The following is an 8849-nucleotide window of genomic DNA, read 5'->3' as shown; positions in this document are numbered from 1 at the left end:
TTACTTTACAGATTTGTATTGATTATGTGAAATAGAATCAGCTCTTAAATCAGACTTGAATTAAACCTGGAGTAAATTCCAAATGAAGAAATACAATTTGATCCTTTTACAAAAAACACTATATGAAAGTCCTATAGGTTATGCAGAGAGACATGCTGCTCTTCCACTTTCAAACCCACTCCTAAAGACTCTTCACACACACCGTCCTCATGTTTCAATGGGAAAACACCACTGAGCAACAAGGTTGGGTTGTCCTCTCTGGCAGGGAGCCGTGACACACACACACACACACACACACACACACACACACACACACACACACACACACACACACACACACACACACACACACACACACACACACACACACACACACACACACACACACACACACACACACACTCTTTCTTTTCTTTATGAAGCCATTGTTGGATATCTGCCACCTCATATCACTTCATTATTGGACTGGACCTCTGGACCTCTCTCCAGTGATTGGACCACAATTGAACTTCCCAGGGAGCTTGGCAAATCTGTTTTAAATGTACACATAGAATATACTACAGTGTACTTTAAACCTCAATAAGGTAACATTCATTAGTCCGTCTGATACTTAATGTACAACCACTTGCAGTTCCCTTTAAACTGTATCATTCATTGAGCTTGCTGTATTTGTCAAGGACCAGGCGAGACGGATACAAGGCAAGGCAAGGCCAGGCAAGTTTATTTATATAGCACCTACAACTACAACAAAATGAACATATTTGACCGTGATTTAATTGTAAAACACGTTTCAAAATGATGCCGAAGTAACAACATACTGATACCGGTTAGTAAAAACCATGAATTAATGCTTTGACAAGTCTGCAGACAGACGGCAGGCGAAAAACCATTTGAAATGCATGTTTTCTGAATGACGCTAAGCTAACGTTGTATATGCTCCGACCGTCCACACTCACAACAACGGCCTACAGACATAAATAAACCAGCGACTGTATTCGTCATGACACAGAAATTCTGTGGTTTGTACTTGTTTAACTTTTGTTTAGTTTGTGAACAGATATGAGGAGCTGTGAGCTCTGAGGGCTAACAGCTAACGGCTGATGTTGGTTTTGTGGTTCTCATTGAAGATGACGCCACGGCTCCGCCTACACTGCGTTACTATAGTTACTGCCCCAGCTACTAAACTGTAATTGAAACGCAGCATAAAGTGAGCCTGGCCAACCAAGGCCTAACTATACCGTACTAAGCCGTGCGAGGCCCTGCAGTGGAAATGCGCCATAAGAAGACAACGACCAAGCCCAAATCCCCCCCCGTGAAATGTAAGAAAATGGTTTGGCCCAATCGACTGCTGCCAGGAGTCCTCAGCACCTTCTCTATATTCTACATATTGTCAACATCATTTTTAGGAGAGTGTTTTTTCTTAATGATCTTTAGAGATTAAATGATTAAGTTGAATTATGTTCTTCTCAAAGTAAGTAGTTAAACGTTTATATACCCATTTGAAGTCATGTTTCCTAGGGTTACAATTCAAAATACACTTAAGTTGTTTCTTTTTTGTAAACCCCTTTTTGCTTTAAATCTGATGCTTGGCTTTTGCAATAGTCCCTGTAAATATACAAAACTCTACAATGAAATGAACAAGTCTACCATTTTCTAGATCAGACAAGGGTATCAAAAATGCAACCTTAAAGTTCAAATGAACATGACGATATCACATCTTTGCACAGAACTATTATGAATTGGGCCCACAGTTCGTCTCTGCTCTCATTATGCAGCCCAGACGTAATTTCATGCACCGAAACGCTCCAAATGCACTTCTGTGATAATTAATTTGCCCTATCAGAGCGGCAGCATGTTTCGTTTGACAGATGTGCTTTACTTACTGTCAAAAAAGGTGTGAGATTAAGTGTTTTCCTTTATTTAAATTCCAGTCGACACTCTTGTCTTCATGCCCACAGCATTAATCATGACAGCCGCCTGAAGTGCTGATCAGGCAGAATCACACATGACCTTCATCATGCGTTTTAGTAAACTGTAAATATCAGTGCAGATATGATGCAGAAAAAACATATCTTTCTCACAATAGTTGCTGAATCCAAAGTTTAATCGGTTCCTAGATCCTCAATCAAGCCGTCTCATGCAAATTCTGTCAGCGAATGTTTTTGCATGAGTCATGAATTTGATAAAAACCCACAATATTGTTTTAACTGCACCCATTCGCTCCAGTGTCTATATATCCAGTTTTGAACTAAACTCATTGAATCCTCAGCATATGGTTCAGTGTTTGTTGTGACAATCAACCCATGTGTGATTGATATTTTCTGGCACGCAGTGGTGACACCGTTTGACAGATGCTTCATGGATTTTAAAACCCGATCTTTAAACTTCATGTGCGCTATATGGCTATATGGCAGTGTCAAGGTTGTGATTTTACAGCAAAGTGAAGGTTGGTTATTCATCACAGAGAGTTAAAGCATGAGGGATTTGCAGTCATGTCATGTACATATAGAGCAGGGGTGTCAAACTCAAACACACAGTGGGCCAAAATGTAAAAATGGGTAGGCCTACTAGTCGAGGGCCGGACTGGTTCAATGTTTATAACAGAACTTATTGAAATGAACTTATTGCACATATTAAACCTGGAACTAACAAAGCTTAAATGATTGCCTATAAAAACAACATTAAACATTAAATAATCAGTTGCATTCATTTCTTATGGTTCTATCTGCAGCTTTTCCAGACTCATTTCTTATGGTTACATTTTTCCACAGGCCAACAACAGCTTCAAGAAAACTATTTCCCTCAAAGAACAAACCAAACATGCCCTGTTGTCGTGAAAGAGAAAGTGTAGAAGGAAACATCCATTAAACTCAGTGTGCTGCTCTGTGATGCTAGCTCAGATAGCATCTCATCTTGGGTGCAAGTTCATCAATGTTTGGGCTCAGGCTCTGAGCTGAGGAGACCCTCAGGGTGGAGTGAAGGTGTGCGTGCAATATACCGGCGGGCCAGATCTAATAGTGATTAGAAATTATCCTGCGGGCCGAAATTAAATCCACCAAGGGCCTGATTTGGCCCCCGGGCCTTGAGTTTGACACATGTGATGTAGAGCCTTTGAATTAGGAATTTGGCCATATTTTTTGAAGTGGGGTGGTGCCTTTCTTTAGTCAGTGTGTAACGTACGTTCAGCTTCTTCCTTTTGGTTGGAGGTTAATAGTTCAAGAAACAAAGTGGTATTAAAACAGCTTTGTTTCCATCAATCAGATTAACAAGTTGTAGCAGAATCGTATCTATTTGATTGTTTATGTTTGATCTCTTGTCTGTTGTTTGAATTTGTGTCACGATGGATATCTTTTCTTTTAACTGCAAACCAAATCTACAAATATTCTTTAAAGGTAAAACCGGATTTAGTAAATACCCAGCTACACAAAGTTACATTTCTTTAACAATAGCTGGTGTAACCGAACCCAGTACCTTAATGAATATCAGGTTGCAGTATCATGTCATCAAGTTAAAGGATAATATCTTTAACGGCATGTTCTTTAAGACGCCCAATAACTGTATTTCTCTTTCTCTCCTCAGGCCTATTGCTTGTTTTGTTCTTGAAGGTTGAATAAAACTCTCTCTTCACCTCCCTGACAAATTCTTAAAATACTGTCCCTCTCTCAGACCCCTGCCATTGACCTTCTGCCTTCTTCATGTCCAGATTGACATCCAGTCAGAAAGCCTGTTCTTCACCCGTCTTGCCATCAAGAACAGAATAAAATCGCTTTTTGATCCAATTTCATACAGTATGCTATCTCTGCAGCCGCCACAACCGAACCTCCTTGACCCCGGCGATGAGTCAAACTCGTACTTTCTGAATTTCAAAAAAGGACTCCTCGCTGTCTTTTCTGGGATCTGAGGATTACACTTCACGTTGTCTCTTTCTACCTGACTGCATCTATCAGACTTCATCGCTGGAAGCCCTCTCAGTCCTTGACTCCCACCTGCTTTCCAAGTAGTGAAATTATCTTCTCTCCTTTTTTTTTTATGTCTCCGTCTGACAGATTTTTACTTCTTTGGCACCTGACATTTGCATCACCCTGAAGACACATTAGGTTTTATCTGAAAGTATACGGGGGAGAGGAAGCTGGTACTTAAAGCCAGCTGAAGGACTTATGAAAGTCTTCCTCCTCTAGCAGCATTAATGTGGCTTTATTTGTGCCTCATATTTGAGGTCTTTCAAAGCGGCCTAAGTACCAGTATGTTGTGGAGATATTTGAAGCAGAAAAGCCGATCTGGAAAAACTGCAACATTCTGTCATGGTGCTCTTTAAATGACTGACTACCTTCATGACGACTGAGTTGATCTATCCTCGACTGGTCTCTTCAAAAAAGATTTAACAAAACTGCATTTTCAGGTTTGCAAAGTCTCCATCATATCAGTTTCTTTCATTCCTAAAAAGAATTACAGTCACAGTACATCTTGCCTGCTGTTATCACCAAGCAGATGTTGAGGAAAACTCATGGTACAAGATGTCCCCCATTGGTTTGTGGTTTTTGAAGCCTTCTTGTTTTTGGCATTTTGGTTTTTGTTAGCGCCATCTTGTTTTTTTTGAGGATGAGCGCTTTCTTTACTCTAAATTGGACCATAAGGAACTAAGTAAACATCATGCTGTGTTAAAGAAACACTAATGGTTGAGACTTTTAACACCTGAGTTAACAAATCAAGTAAAGCCTTTTTTATTCATAGACTTCTATAAAACCAGACTTTTCTTTTTGCATGAGAGAAAGATCAATCCACTTCTACATTGGCTTCACTTTCTCCGGAGGTTGCCGTTTGCCCAAGACGTCCTTTCAACTCCGGCTGACGGAGGTACGGACTTTTGATCTGAGGAAACATTTCAGGAAGAGCTTTGTGGCCACGTTGGAAAAGATTAAAGTGATACAACTCAATTGTTATTGTGTGACTATACTTATTTGGAGCTTCAATGATTCTTTCATTGTTCTAATGTGTGTACGGGCGGACGAAAAGAGACATTTGGGAAGGACAGCTTTCCAAATTAAGGACAGTTAATAATAATATTCATAATATTAATAGATTTATTTTGTAAGCGCTTTTACAGGTGCTCAAAGTCGCTTTACAGAGATAGTGAAAAGAACAACCAATAAATATACTTAATGTCAAATTAAAATCAAGCAACACAACAACAATCACACATTAAAAGCCAGATTGAAGAGGTGAGGTCTGATCTATCCATGATCTATCCAACTATGTTTTTTTGTATCGTATATACCGTTTACAGATGTAGCACTGAATTTCAGACTCCAGCTTACAGCTTCCTGCCTACGACCTGCCAAAGACCAGTATAGAGGAATGTTAAGCCCTCCCACTATTTTCCAAGAGGGCGTTGCCAGATTTTCAATTTCAGGTTTTAACCAGGAGATGGCGCTTCATTCACAAATACAGAAAGACGAGTTTCATGGACTTTCAGTTGTGTTTTGAAGAGCATCAATATTTTAGATCAACTAAAGTATATCCAATCTTGTAATTCAATAATATATAGTCTTTATATATTAATTAATCATAATGTAAATGTTTACATTACACTTCTTTATTTCTTATGCTCATACTTTAACCTTTACAATCGTTTGCTTTAATATGCAGTATATTTTTGTGTTGGCTTCCTCCTGCTCCCTTTCGGACACATACTGTATGATTTATTATTATTAAATAATGAGGTTTCCAGCAGTTCAAAAATAAGCTCAGCTGAAGGCAGCGTCTCCTAACAAGGGCTTGTTTACTGTTCGCTTCACAAAAAGAACCCCTTTTTCTTTATTTCATTACACAATTAACTCCAGCTTCTCACTGTTTCCCCCACAGCTGTGTCTCCTGTCGTCGCTGGGACACTGGTGGAGTTTCCGTGAACTCTCTGTACTTATGAGCGTCTGACCCTGACCTGAAACACCGGGCGTACTGTGTCTGACTTTGTGATATTACAGGGTGGTACTTCATTCCACACATTCCCAAAAGATCAGAGAGGTAAAAGCTCACAGAGTCCCAGCACATCATGACAATGCTGCCCCAAAACCTCCACAAAAAAACACTTCATTTTAGACCCCAAAATGTCCTGGAGTGATTAGGTCAGAGGGAAGCTATGTGAGTGCTGACAGACACCCAGACAATGGCGTCACTGTTAAGGGAAAAGTAAAAAAAACGTCCTTCTTTTAGCCTTTTTGTTTTTTACTATTACAAGTCCTGTGATGTGAAGGAGTCCTTTCTTTCTGTGTGTGTGTGTGTGAAGTCTACAAAACATGTTCAGTGGCTATGTGACAACTGCAAGCACTTCAGTGCACTCAGCTCCAGTGGCAAATAAACCCATTCTCATGTGTCATGGCACCTGTTACTGTTGGCTATTTTAGTATTTCGTATGTATTATGTTCTATGTTGGTCTCCAGGGTCCAGGGGAGATAATCCCTCACACACAGAGAGAGGAACTGACAGATAAAGTACACTGGAAAGACTGAAACACTTACTTTAATTAAATGTATTATGTCAACACATGTCATATATAAATGTATTAGGTTAGTTGAAAGCAATAATATTAAGTTGAGCCTGTAACTTAATATTATTGCTTTCAACTAACCTAATACATTTCATCCCGCAGGCAATAAGACTGTTAAACAACTGAACTGCTGAAACAATTTCATAACATTCATCTCCTACTTAGTAATTATTATTTCATACATCATTCCAATAACTTGAATATAGATTCGTATTGCACTATTCCACTTCTTTTTTTTTCTCACTTTTTGTATTACTTTTAATATAGTATATTTTAATATTGTTTTGATATTGTCTGCTTATCTGTATTATTGTGTTGCATTGTTGGAGAAGCCTGTGACCTAAGATTTTCAACGACATAATTACTCTGTACGTTAGTTTGATCGATTAATCCCATGATGCTTTTGTCTTTACACTGCTCACCCAATGATATCCATTAAAGAGAGCGATGCTGTTCTGGTAAGAAATCTGAGTAATGTGGAGAGAGACAAGAAGGCTATTGTTTAAAGGCTTTAGCTTCTTCAGGGATTTTAATTAATTTTCTCCGATCGTGCCCAAACCAAGGCTTGAAAACCGAACCAAATAGTTCACAAAGTTTGTGAAATGGAGGAGAATATTACGTTTTGTTCCTCGAAATGCTCGGGTTTTATTCTGAGGGCTGAACCACTTTGAAACGTCGGATGGTTTATGGAGATGAAGGGAACAAAGTAGGGGACCATTCACAGATCAAAACTCAACCTAGTCTCCACTCCTTATTGAGGAGGTTGTGATCATGCAACACCACTGCCCTCTGCAGGAAGTATTAACAAAACTTGTATTTTCCTTTTTTAAATGACTTTTAAATGAATTTCTTTGTGATTTACTTTATTTTCTGTCTCATAAGGGATGCACACATAGTAAGGATCATATAAAATGCACTTCTAGATACAGAACACAACTTTAAAGCTCAACAAGGCCAGAGAAAAAACCAATTTATTCTATAGGTTGTGGTCATGCAACACCACTGCCGTCTGCAGGATATATTAACAACCAAGCCAATCAAGCCAATCAAATCTGAAAAGTAGATATATTTATGTATTTCTTTGTGATTTACTTAGCATTGTCTGTCTTCATAGGGACACACGTATAGTAAGGACCATTTAAGATGCCCTCATAACTGTATACAACTTTAAAGCTCAACAAGACCGGGGAAAAAAGCTATTTTCTTTCTAAAGATACATAAGAGCCACTGATACAGAGCTGTAATTGCATGCTGCGTTAATTTCATTTAGAAAATTCAGCCACCGCCTTACTAGATATCCCAGTTGGGATTTGTTTCATTAGACAGAGTGGATCTGGGGGAATTTGTGATTTTTTAAATAAAAAGTATCTGAGCAAACCTTTTCTCAAACTGACATGTTCATGTTATTAACTGTACTTAAGCACAAGGGGATATTTACAATGTATCACTTTGCAAAACAGAAAAGTATCATTTAAAAAATTGTAATCTATTAAAGAGGCCCTATTATACTAAGTTCCAGGTTCATATCAGTGTGTAGTGTCTCTACTTTAAAGAGTCCTCTCCTGCTGATGTTCAGGTGTATATCAGTATGTAGTGTCTCTACTTTAAAGAGTCCTCTCCTGCTGATGTTCAGGTGTATATCAGTATGTAGTGTCTCTACTTTAAAGAGTCCTCTCCTGCTGATGTTCAGGTGTATATCAGTATGTAGTGTCTCTACTTTAAAGAGTCCTCTCCTGCTGATGTTCAGGTGTATATCAGTATGTAGTGTCTCTACTTTAAAGAGTCCTCTCCTGCTGATGTTCAGGTGTATATCAGTATGTAGTGTCTCTACTTTAAAGAGTCCTCTCCTGCTGATGTTCAGGTGTATATCAGTATGTATTGTCTCTACTTTAAAGAGTCCTCTCCTGCTGATGTTCAGGTGTATATCAGTATGTATTGTCTCTACTTTAAAGAGTCCTCTCCTGCTGATGTTCAGGTGTATATCAGTCTGTAGTGTCTCTACTTTAAAGAGTCCTCTCCTGCTGATGTTCAGGTGTATATCAGTATGTAGTGTCTCTACTTTAAAGAGTCCTCTCCTGCTGATGTTCAGGTGTTTATCAGCATGTAGTGTCTCTGCTTTAAAGAGTGCTCTCCTGCTGATGTTCAGGTGTATATCAGTATGTAGTGTCTCTACTTTAAAGAGTCCTCTCCTGCTGATGTTCAGGTGTATATCAATATGTAGTGTCTCTACTTTAAAGAGTCCTCTCCTGCTGATGTTCAGGTGTATATCAGTAGGTAGTGTCTCTACTTTAAAGAGTCCTCTCCT

This window comes from Notothenia rossii (assembly GCF_949606895.1).
Source record: "Notothenia rossii genome assembly, chromosome: 10".
NCBI lineage: Eukaryota > Metazoa > Chordata > Actinopteri > Perciformes > Nototheniidae > Notothenia > Notothenia rossii.
This window is presented reverse-complemented; position numbering follows the sequence as displayed.